This window comes from Neoarius graeffei, chromosome 26 (genome assembly GCF_027579695.1).
Source record: "Neoarius graeffei isolate fNeoGra1 chromosome 26, fNeoGra1.pri, whole genome shotgun sequence".
In the NCBI taxonomy this organism is placed as follows: domain Eukaryota; kingdom Metazoa; phylum Chordata; class Actinopteri; order Siluriformes; family Ariidae; genus Neoarius; species Neoarius graeffei.
The window spans coordinates 19,154,158-19,166,471 of NC_083594.1; positions in this window are offsets into that span (position 1 = coordinate 19,154,158).

Sequence of the window (12,314 nt, forward strand, 5' to 3'; positions counted from 1 at the left end):
TTAACCTAACCTGCATGTCTTTAGACTGTGTGGGAAACCGCAGCATCCAGAGGAAACCCACGCAGACATGGGGAGAGCATGCAAACTCCACACAGAAAGGCCCTTGTCGGCTGCTGGGCTTGAACCTAGGACCTTCTTGCTGTGAGGCGACAGTGCTAATCACTACACCACCGTGCCACCCAGTAAATGTCAATAGTGACAAAACATAGCCAATGTAGAAACACAATGATTCCATATCAAATGTGTATTAGTATGTGACCACTGCCATACATGGACGTATATGCACAGCCATAGAAGCACTTGTGGATGACGGTGGCATCACCTAATGAGGAGGAAACTTTGATGGCTGAAACTTGATTCCATGGAGAGAGATAGATATCGGCCTCAAAACATACACATTCACACATAACCCTGCACACACAAACAAACAGGAACATTTACACATTCTCAACACATGCATTTTGTTATCATGTGGATCACATGTTTTTTTTTGTTTGTTTGTTTCTTTTTGCTTGTTGCCAAATTAGTTTTAGAGCAGTGACCGTAACAATCATGGATTATGATTACGGACTGATTGTAAGTAACGTACAGTATATGTGGCCCTTGCAATGATGTCACACCAAAATGATATTCTCATACGTTTTTCTTTTAAAAAAGATATGTTGATTGCAATCATATAAGCACATATCAGTTAAATTCACAAATCAAGATGTGTATTAATTTTCTTTTACAGCAGCTCTGGCAATAGCGCAGCTGCGTTCATTCTAATATGTAGAAAGGCCATGAGTTATTTCTTTTTTTCTGGACTGTTATCTTGAAATCAGAGGAAATATAAATTGTGATCTCAACATAACAGCACAGATTTTTTTTCTTGTGATCACAACATGTATTTTTCTTGTGATCTCAAGATAACAAAATTTGTTTTCTTGAGATTACGACTTATTTCTCTCACGATGTCGAAATGCATGATTAGGCATACATGATGTACATCAGGGATGAGAGCATCCATTTTTACTTTGCTAAGTGCAGTTTCTAAAAGCAAAGCCTTTAATAGTTGATGTATTCATTCTTGTGAATAAGAAGATACCCTTTCCCGTGATTTATAAAAAGAAAATTGAATGAACACAAAGGTACATAGACCACGGTCATGTCAAAGCCAAAACTGGCATTCAGCTACAATTACCAGAACACAATGTGGCCTACAACCATGACCAACAAGGGCTACAACACCCAAGCACCACATACTCTCTCACATACACGTTCACCAGATTGTTTCCATGTGTATGTGCAGTAATCACTTCACAGTCACACTCATGGTATAAAAGAACACTCAATTCTCACTGTCTAGTTATATTGGCACATTGTCATTTTGGTTTTGATTATTCTTTTGGTTTCATGGTTTCTTGTCCTGAGAAATTACCGAAATGCATACCCTCAACTCCCAAATTGATATGTCCGACAACCTGATGAATATCAGAAAAGTCACCCAAGCATCCATCATTCCAGTTATGGAAATCCAAGCCATTGAAACTATGCAGCTTGGCTAGATCAAGTTCATTGTTGTGGAACACCAAAGCCATCGAAGGGAGAAGCTTTGATTCTACTGCAGCAGCCCTGAACACCAGGTAGCCCACTACTCCTCACATCTCTCTGCCAGGGCTCCACAGTCCACTCCTGAGTGAGCTTTCTCCATGTCTCACTCCACCATGGTGAGTCCAGCCCATTTTTTTCTCACCCATTTCTCGCCTGTAATCTTGTGCACATGCAGAAGGAAGATGAGTGGAAGGCAGTCTTTAGCACCATCTCTGACCACCTATTATTGGCCATCTGGCCACTGAGTATTAGGTGATGCCATATGGGCTATCTTCAGTGCCAACAGTCTTCCATTACCTTATTAATGACGTCTTATGGGATATGTTGGGGAAGTTTACCATAGCTTACATCTTGATCTGTTCCCCTGAAAAAAACAACTCATGTCTAGCATGTCAAGAAGGTACTGTATAGACTGTTCAAAAATCAGCACTATGTAAAAGGAGAAAAATACAAGTTCCATGTGCACAAGGTAGCTTTCCTGGGATATATCAGGACCAAAGAGGGTGCTTAAGGATCAGAATGAGGTCACTGTAGTCACAAACTGGCCTGTTCTCACCACAGAAAAGGAACTTAAGTGTTTCTTGGGTTTCGCAAACTCCTATCAATGTTTTGTCCAGGGTTTCGGCAGCTTAGCATCTTCACAAACTGCACTCCTCAAGAAAGGAACCAAATGGCTATAATGGAGTCCCCCAGGTGACTAAGCATTCTCATAACTCAAAGAAGCCTTTACCATAGCACCCATATTAAGGCACCCTGACCCCTCCAAGTCATTCATTATGGAGGTAGAGGCCTCAGAAACCAGTATTGGAGCCATTTTCTCTCAGCCGAGAAAAGCTCCATCCAGTGGCTTTTTATTCTAAAAAGTTGTCCTGGACTGAAAGAAACCATTACATTGGCATCTGGGAGCTCCAAGCAGTTTAACGGGCTCTGGAACAATGGCATCACTGGTTGATGGTGCTCTTCATCTATTTATGATTTATACTGACCACAAAAAACTTGAGTACCTCAAATTTGTGAAGAGAATCAACTCCTGTCAGGTACGCTGGGCACTGTTCTTCACAAGGTTTCATTTCACCCTCTCATATTGCTCAGGATTCAAGAACACCAAAAGAAAGAAAGCACAACTTTATTCATCACACACTTGTGAAATTCCTCTTTGCATTTAACCCATCTGAAAGGTCCCCGCCAGCCACTGGGCTCAAACCCAGAACCTTCTTGCTATGAGGCAACCATGCTAACCACTTACACCATTGTGCTGCCACAGTGACTCCCTTTTCCTTCTGTATCCAACCTCACTTCACGAATCCTTGAAAGGGTGCATTCTACCCAAGTCCCCCTTCATAGGCACTCTCACTTGGGACAATGGCAGATTGACATTTCAGAGGCAAGAATCTCTTCACAGTGCCCAGTGGGGAAATGTTTATGCCTTCTCCCATCCCTAATCACAATGGGTTCACACCTCCCCAGCCACAGATCACCCTGGCACTCACAAAACCCACCAACTTCATCTCATCTCATCTCATTATCTCTAGCCGCTTTATCCTTCTACAGGGTCGCAGGCAAGCTGGAGCCTATCCCAGCTGACTACGGGCGAAAGGTGGGGTACACCTTGGACAAGTCGCCAGGTCATCACAGGGCTGACACATAGACACAGACAACCATTCACACTCACATTCACACCTACGGTCAATTTAGAGTCACCAGTTAACCTAACTTGCATGTCTTTGGACTGTGGGGGAAACCAGAGCACCCGGAGGAAACCCATGCGGACATGGGGAGAACATGCAAACTCCACACAGAAAGGCCCTCGCCGGCCCTAGGGCTCAAACCCAGGACCTTCTTGCTGTGAGGCGACAGCGCTAACCACTACACCACCGTGCCGCCACCCACCAACTTCTACAAAGAAAATACTGGTGGCCATACATGCTTCAAGAGATCCATTTAGTCCTCCTGGTCAACCTGTGCACATGCCAATATACCTTGCACCCTTCCAGCTGGTAGACTCTTTTCTCTGCAAATACTGCAAAAATCCTGGCCACATATGGTGATCAAATTTATCATCAATCTCCCCCTTCGCAAGACAAAACAGTCATCATGGTCATCATTGATACTTTACTCACATTCCCACAGGACACCTTTACAGCATAATAACATAAAATTTACAGTTTTGACTGTGAGTGGGAATGGGATATATGACAAACATAACATGCAAAGATGTGGTAAAAGGTGTTGGAAAAGGGGTAATGAGTGTTCTCATTCTCATTTCTGAACTTCACTGGACACTTACAGTGGTGCTTGAAAGTTTGTGAACCCTTTAAAATTTTCTGTATTTTTGCATAAATATGACCTAAAACATCATCAGATTTTCACAAAAGTCCTAAAAGTAGATAAAGAGAACCCAGTTAAACAAATGGGACAAAAATATTATACTTGGCCATTTATTTATTGAGGAAAATGATCCAATATTACATATCTGTGAGTGGCAAAAGTATGTGAACCTCTAGGATTAGCAGTTCATTTGAAGGTGAAATTAGAGTCAGGTGTTTTCAATCAATGGGATGACAATCAGGTGTGAGTGGGCACCCTGTTTTATTTAAAGAACAGGGATCTATCAATGTCTGATCCTCACAATACATGTTTGTGGAAGTGTATCATGGCACAAACAAAGGAGATTTCTGAGGAGCTCAGAAAAAGTGTTGTTGATGCTCATCAGGCTGGAAAAGGTTACAAAACCATCTCTAAAGAGTTTGGACTCCACCAATCCACAGTCAGACAGATTGTGTACAAATGGAGGCAATTCAAGACCATTGTTACCTTCCCCAGGAGTGGTCGACCAACAAAGATCACTCCAAGAGCAAGGCGTGTAATAGTCGAAGAGGTCACAAAGGACCCCAGGGTAACTTCTAAGCAACTGAAGGCCTCTCTCACATTGGCTAATGTTAATGTTCATGAGTCCACCATCAGGAAAACACTGAACAACAATGGTGTGCATGGCAGGGTTGCAAGGAGAAAGCCCCTGCTCTCCAAAAAGAACATTGCTGCTCGTCTGCAGTTTGCTAAAGATCACGTGGACAAGCCAGAAGGCTATTGGAAAAATGTTTTGTGGACGGATGAGACCAAAATAGAACTTTTTGGTTTAAATGAGAAGCGTTATGTTTGGAGAAAGGAAAACACTGCATTCCAGCATAAGAACCTTATCCCAACTGTGAAACATGGTGGTGGTAGTATCATGGTTTGGGCCTGTTTTGCTGCATCAGGGCCAGGATGGCTTGCCATCATTGATGGAACAATGAATTCTGAATTATACCAGCGAATTCTAAAGGAAAATGTCAGGACATCTGTCCATGAACTGAATCTCAAGAGAAAGTGGGTCATGCAGCAAGACAACGACCCTAAGCACACAAGTCATTCTACCAAAGAATGGTTAAAGAAGAATAAAGTTAATGTTTTGGAATGGCCAAGTCAAAGTCCTGACCTTAATCCAATGGAAATGTTGTGGAAGGACCTGAAGCGAGCAGTTCATGTGAGGAAACCCACCAACATCCCAGAGTTGAAGCTGTTCTGCACGGAGGAATGGGCTAAAATTCCTCCAAGCCAGTGTGCAGGACTGATCAACAGTTACCGCAAATGTTTAGTTGCAGTTATTGCTGTACAAGGGGGTCACACCAGATACTGAAAGCAAAGGTTCACTTACTTTTGCCACTCACAGATATGTAATATTGGATCATTTTCCTCAATAAATAAATGACTAAGTATAATATTTTTGTCTCATTTGCTTAACTGGGTTCTCTTTATCTACTTTTAGGACTTGTGTGAAAATCTGATGATGTTTTAGGTCATATTTATGCAGAAATATAGAAAATTCTAAAGGGTTCACAAACTTTCAAGCACCACTGTATGTGTCTTCTCTGTTGTTTCCCTCCTAGCTCTGTAGTTCTGGAGTGGGTTTCGCAGAAGCATCGTAGCAAAAAGATCATCATTAAATGGTAGAGCGAGCATCATAATGAACACTGTCTCTCCTAGTTAAGATGCTCTTGGCGTTAAGAAGCTTTTGGGAAACCCACCTGTTGGGTCAAAATTTATTATATGTAGATTATGATCAGAATATGAATCAGAATCAGTAGGTTAAATCAGGATATATGTAGGTGTATATGTAAGTTTAGTGAAATAGTGATTCTTAGCTTATTCTGTGTTAAGATTTAGTTTGAAATGACCTTAGGTCCGGCTGGACATTGTTTGGGAACATTTTGTTTATGAATGTGTATTTTTTGAACAGAGACGTGTCTGAAGGTCTGTTTTAGTGTCAGATCGACTCATACCACACTCAGAAATAGTAGAATTAAAGTTCATGATTATGCTTATTCATTCAGTTGAATCTTAGGTCATGGCTTCATAAAGGCTATGAAATACACTGAAATATATTGAAATATACTATGGTAATGATTAATATTAGTTTTATAGATCCCGTAATTAATGAATACATTCCGTGATTAATGTTAGTTTCATAGTTCTAGATTAGTTTCATAATGACATTATAATTATAATTAAGATCTCATGATTCTAAGGATTTTTAGTTTAAGAGCATTAACCTAATTTAGTTATAAGTTTAATCCTGTTAGTGGTTTAATTGTTCTCTCTCTTTCAGACATATTCTCATTGTACTTGTGGTTAAGTTGTTCTTTTTTTTATGTTTATTCTCTTATAACATTCATTATTAAGAGCTGATTGTTATTTGTTAATTACTTATGTTGATGGAATCAAGATAATCAAGATGTAATTTACTGACTGACCACACATTCATGTGTTAAGAATTATTCATGTTAATTATTAAGAATTAGTACGATCCTTTCTGTGCAAACTAGTGTTTTTTGACCTTCTTCGTAGGCAAACATTAAACATTATCTATGTTTATACATTCCAAACTATTCCACGAAGAATCAGACATAACATCTATCTGTACCTTATTGTCAGCAAAAATGTTATTATATTATTATGATTGATTCAAGATCATTACACACTTCTACATAGACACACACACATAGACACACACACACACACGAAGACAAAACATAAACACAGCAACACTATAAGACATTCCCACAAATGTTTTCATTCAGACGAAGCGAGCGAATAAACTGGCATGTGAACAACCCACACGTGTTCTCCTGTCCGTTTCTGAGCGATTCGTCTCCTTGTCTCCTTGTCTCCTTCGGGCCCGAAGGGAAGGCATTCACGAAGGAATCCAGGGTCTCTTTCTGGGTGAACCCAACAATTTGGTGTCAGAAGTGGGATACTGCCAACCAGGTGAGTAAATTTAATTTTAATTTATAATTTGATTGGTTATTGATTGGTTGACCGCCTGGTTGGTAGTAATTTCAAAAATAGAGACCCGTAAATTCAGGTTGGTAATCCTCGTGTGGAGGCACGGGACGTAAGGACCCTCGTAGACTGAAGATTAGATTAGACCTTTATTTATTTTAGACTCTTGTTTACGGGACGAGACGGGGCTAGTAGAGCCACGGGATTGGGCTGGTAAACCTCGTAATTTGTTTACGGGACGGTAAGCCTCGTGAAGACACTTCAAGGGGGAGAACTGTCACGAGAAGAGCGCGCTTTTAATCTTTGATTCCTTCGTGCGGCCATGGGGGGTAGTTGTGGTAGTAAAGAGGTACTCAGACCCGATTCTGAAGACACTCCACGGGATTGGATGAATCGATGTGATTTGGGATTCTATACTGCTCCTTGGCTGGACCTTCTAGCCGATTGGTCTACGAAACAATTTCAGTCTCGGTTAATTTATCCTCGTGCAGGGACTTTTAGACCAGAGTATCTAATTTCGGCACACAAACAGATATATGAAGGATTTGGCAACCCAGAATGGGATTATGATTACATGACCAAAGGTTATTTAGAGTGGATTAGAATGAAGCCAATTTGGGATCATTTTCAGAAAATTAAAGAGACGAAAGAACAAAAGAATTCAATACCACATCCCAAGTGCAATGCAGAGGTGCAACCTGCTTTATTTCGATCCCTAGCCTCTGCTCCTCTGCTGATCGAGGAAACAAGAAACATTCCAAACATTCCTGTAGATACACCGGCGAACGCTTCATGTCCCGCTGATAACGTTCCTAGCGTATCTCATAACACAGGCGCTAGAAGGAAAACTGTAATGAGCAGAAGAAACGAGACAAACGAATCTCATACGGATTCTGACGATGAAATAAACACAGCTTGTGTGTGGGCGCGAAGAGGAAAGGGATTTAAGATCTATCCGCCTTCAGCATCAGAATTAAAAGACATTATCAAGCTATTGCCTTCGATAAACAACCCAGTCAATTTCGTAGACATGCTCGTAAGAATGTGCAGGCACAAACAAATGGTTGGTGCAGATTATCGCCTTCTCATGCATGCTGTTCTCGGTGATAAATATGATGAAGATGCATTGCTAGCCGCCGTCCCTTGTCTAAAACCGGAAAATGACGATTATGCTGTTACGGAGGTTAAAGAGGAAGAAAACGGTCAGACTACGACCAAACAGGTAATGAGGTTTTACTGGAAAGATATTGATAGAGCTATGAGAGAATTAAGGGAACAATTGACGCGTTATCTGCTCTCACGAAGACAGGCTAGCCGTGATCTTTCACAGGTTACTAATTGTAAACAGGAGAAGGCTGAACTCACTTCCAAGTTTTTGACACGCTTTAGCGAGACATGGACTTGTTTGGGAAATATGCCACTGAACCAGCAGCAAAGCAATCCTCTCTTTATTTCGACATTTCTGAATAATTGTCGTCCTGATGTGCAGAAGGTGTTGAAACATCATTTGAGTGACCGGAGTAATATGATAGTGAGAGCTCTAGGGGAAAAGATTAGAATTTTGGAGGGAGATGATCTTTTGGATACTAAGCAGGTGGCTTGTCTTTCCGTTGCTAGTGGTTACTCACAACAGAATTGGGGTGATCCACAAGGACGGGCGGGGAATAAGGGATTCCCCAGTGATAGATTGTGCTATTATTGTGGTAAAGAAGGACATTGGAAGCGCGAGTGTAGAAAGAAACGGATAGATGAGGATAGGGCACGTCAAAGAGCTGCTTCTGCTTCTTCTTCTAATCTTCAGCATGGTGTGTCTTTTCCTTCTCCTCCCCCTCCTTCTCCTGCTTTGCCTACTGCAAGCGTAGGCCCATATCGAGCATAGAGCTGCCTACAGAGCTGTGACCCCATGATGTTACATTGTTCTTTCGACTCTTATCTAGCTAGTGATTTGCCTGTTGTAGAATTGGTTGTGGATGGAAAGGTGCTCCCTTTCTTAATTGACACTGGTGCTACAATGTCCTCGGTGGGAAAGTCATATGAGGGTCCGATGTCTAACAAAACCGTTCGCTCTGTGGGAATTGATGGGGTCCCTTTTCCTTCCCCTTGCACTCCTCCGTTACTGGTAACCTGTCCCGCTGACCCAGCACTTCGTAAACATCACTCTTTTGTGTTGATGTCACAGTGTCCTTTTAACTTAATGGGACGGGATCTAATGAGCCTGTTACATTTATCCATTTCGTTTCAGGGATCCAAGATGACAATTTGCACTCCTGACTCGCTGCCTCCTGCTTTATCTTATCTTTCTTCACATGTGACTGTGCCAAATATCTCTGCTGTTTGCATGACTTCTGTAAACTCTGTTATTCCCTCTGCTGACCCTTCTACGGCTTTGGCTGAAATTCCCTCCTCTCTTTGGGCTGAACAGAAGGATGAGGTAGGCCTGGTTAATTGTGTTCCTTATGAAGCTAAGCTGAAACATCTGCTCCCTGTTTATGTTAACCAGTATCCTCTCTCTGAGGATAAAGTCAAAGGGATCGATGTCATCCTCCGGTCTCTCCTTGAACAAGGCGTGGTGAGAGAGTGTATCAGCCCGTATAATACACCTGTCAACCCCGTGCCCAAGCCAGACGGTACCTGGCGTTTTACGCAGGACTTGCGTAAGATTAATGAACTAATTGTTCCTGTAGCACCTATTGTACCTGACGTTTCCTCTGTAATATCACAAGTTCCTGCTGATCATTGCTGTTTCTCCGTCATTGATCTCTGCTCTGCTTTTTTCAGCGTTCCGGTTGGAGAAAACACACAGCCTTTGTTTGCGTTCACGCACAGACGGAAGCAGTATACTTGGACACGCCTACCACAAGGTTTTATTGATTCTCCAGCTGTGTTTTCAGCTGTAATTCGTAACGCACTTTGTGACCTCTCCCTCCCCCAGGGCTCTGTGATCCTGACCTACGCCAATGATCTTCTGATATCCGCTGAGTCCCCAGAAATCTGCCAAGCCGCATCATTGCACCTGCTCCAACATCTGGCGAAAAAGGGTTTCAAGGTTTCCAGAACCAAGCTCCAGTTCTGCAAAGACACTGTTAAGTATCTGGGCTTTGAACTTTCACAAGGTTGTCGTAAGCTGTCAGCTGATTGGGTGCAGGCGATTCTAGACACGAAACGCCCTGCCACTAAGCATGCCCTCATGTCTTTTCTGGGTCTTATCAATTACTGCAGACAATGGATCCCTGACTGCTCCTCCTATGACAAGATTCTCCGTGCTGCAATCTCTCCTCAAGACCCACAGCGACATCCTTTGACCTGGACTGACACTATGATTAACGCTTATCACTCCCTCAAAAGCGCTCTCTGCTCCGCCCCAGCTCTGGGTTTACCTGACTACTCCAAGCCCTTTCATCTCTACTCCTGTGAACAACAAGGTACGGCGTCTGGTGTTTTGGCTCAGGAGCATGGAGGGGGGATTCGTCCGTGTGCGTTCTTATCTAAAACATTAGACACTGTTGCTCAAGGCTTGCCTGCGTGTCTAAGAGCTGTCGCCGCCTGTGCTATGATGGTTTCAGATGCAGAGAAATTGGTTTTGTCTCACCCACTGATCTTGCACTCGTCACATCAAGTTAAACAGGTATTGCAAAATTTGCAGACTCAACATATGACTGCACAGCGACGCTCCGGATATGAAACCATTCTCCTTTCTACTGATAATCTCGAAATTCGAACCGCATCCTCTAATACTGTAGGTCACGCTCTCGCACGCCTTCTTAACTCTCAGGACGACACCTTAGAGGACACTGATCATGACTGTCTATCTGAAATCTTGCATACTACCAGTATCAGGCCTGATCTTTCCTCCAGCCCTCTGGAGACTGGGGAAGTAATCTTTGTTGATGGCTCTTGTTCTAAACCTTCAGATAATGTTTTCCTCTGTGGCTATTCTGTGTGTTCCCTGCCTGACATTGTACACGAGGCCTATGCTCTCCCGTTCTCTTCCGCTCAGGCAGCCGAATTGTATGCACTAATGCGTGCCTGTATTTTGTTTCAGGGCAAGGACGTCACTATCTACACAGACTCTCGTTATGCCTTTGGGGTGGCTCATGATTTTGGGAAGATTTGGCAGTCACGGGGCTTCCACGCAGCAGATGGAAAGCCCATTTCACACTCAACCTTAGTACAAAATCTTATTGATTCTTGTCATCTCCCTAGGTCACTCGCTATAGTCAAGACTAAAGCGCATGCCTCGGGAAACACCCCTGAACGCATGGGTAACTCTCTTGCTGATCGTATGGCGAAATTTGCTGCTGCTTCTGGTGTCATGTCTCCTGGTCTAGACTCTTCATCATGTAATACATCTTGTCTTGCTAGTAGTTTGATCCCAGATTTAGACCTTATCTCTTTACAGGCTTCAGCTTCTCCAAATGATTCTGCCTTTTGGCAGCTACAAGATGCTTATGTCGCCTCTGATGGCCTATGGTACAGCCAAGATGGCCGTCTTTGCCTTCCATCACATTGCCTTCCTTTCCTTGTGCGTGAATTTCATGGCGTAACACACCGTGCACGAAGGGGAGTAAAGGGGGACATGAACAAACTTTTCTGTATAGCTAATCTAAACAGTTTGGTGGATTCAATTCTCGAGAGATGCCTCATCTGCGCACAGAACAATCACTCCAAAGCAGTCGCGAAACACGAGTGTTTACCCATACCGACATCTCCATTCTCAGAATGGCAAATTGACTTCACACACATGCCTCCCTGTGGGCCGTTTAAATATCTCTTGGTGATTGTGGACAAATTTTCTAAATGGGTAGAAGCCTTTCCATGTTCTAGAGAGAATGCAAAGGTAGTGACTCGTACGTTGGCAAAAGAAATAATACCTCGTTATGGGGTTCCAGATGCCATAGACTCAGACAAAGGTACCCCTTTCGCCTCAAAGGTCACACAAGATCTGTGTAAGTATCTTTCACTAAACTGGCGCTTTCACATTCCATACCATCCTCAATCTTCTGGTATTGTAGAGCGTACTAATCGAACATTGAAAGACAAACTAACTAAGGCTATGCAGACCACGGGTTCCAGAAATTGGGTAGACCTATTGCCAGCCACACTGGCCGAAATTCGCATGACATCGAAGCCTAGTCTCGGCGGCTATTCCCCCTACGAGATCATTTTTGGGCGACCGTTCCCTGTCCCCTGGAGAAAAGGGACTCCGGCTCTGGGTACCTCTGATTTGAAGACACATATGGATGAGTATTCTGCAGCCCTTATCGATAAATTGCATGAAATTTGTAATAAGGTCAATAGTACAATATCACTTCCACCATCGGCAAACACACACCCCTTCCAAGTGGGAGATAAGGTGCTGGTGCAATTTTTTAAACGATTTGGACAATTGGGAAAACCTCGAT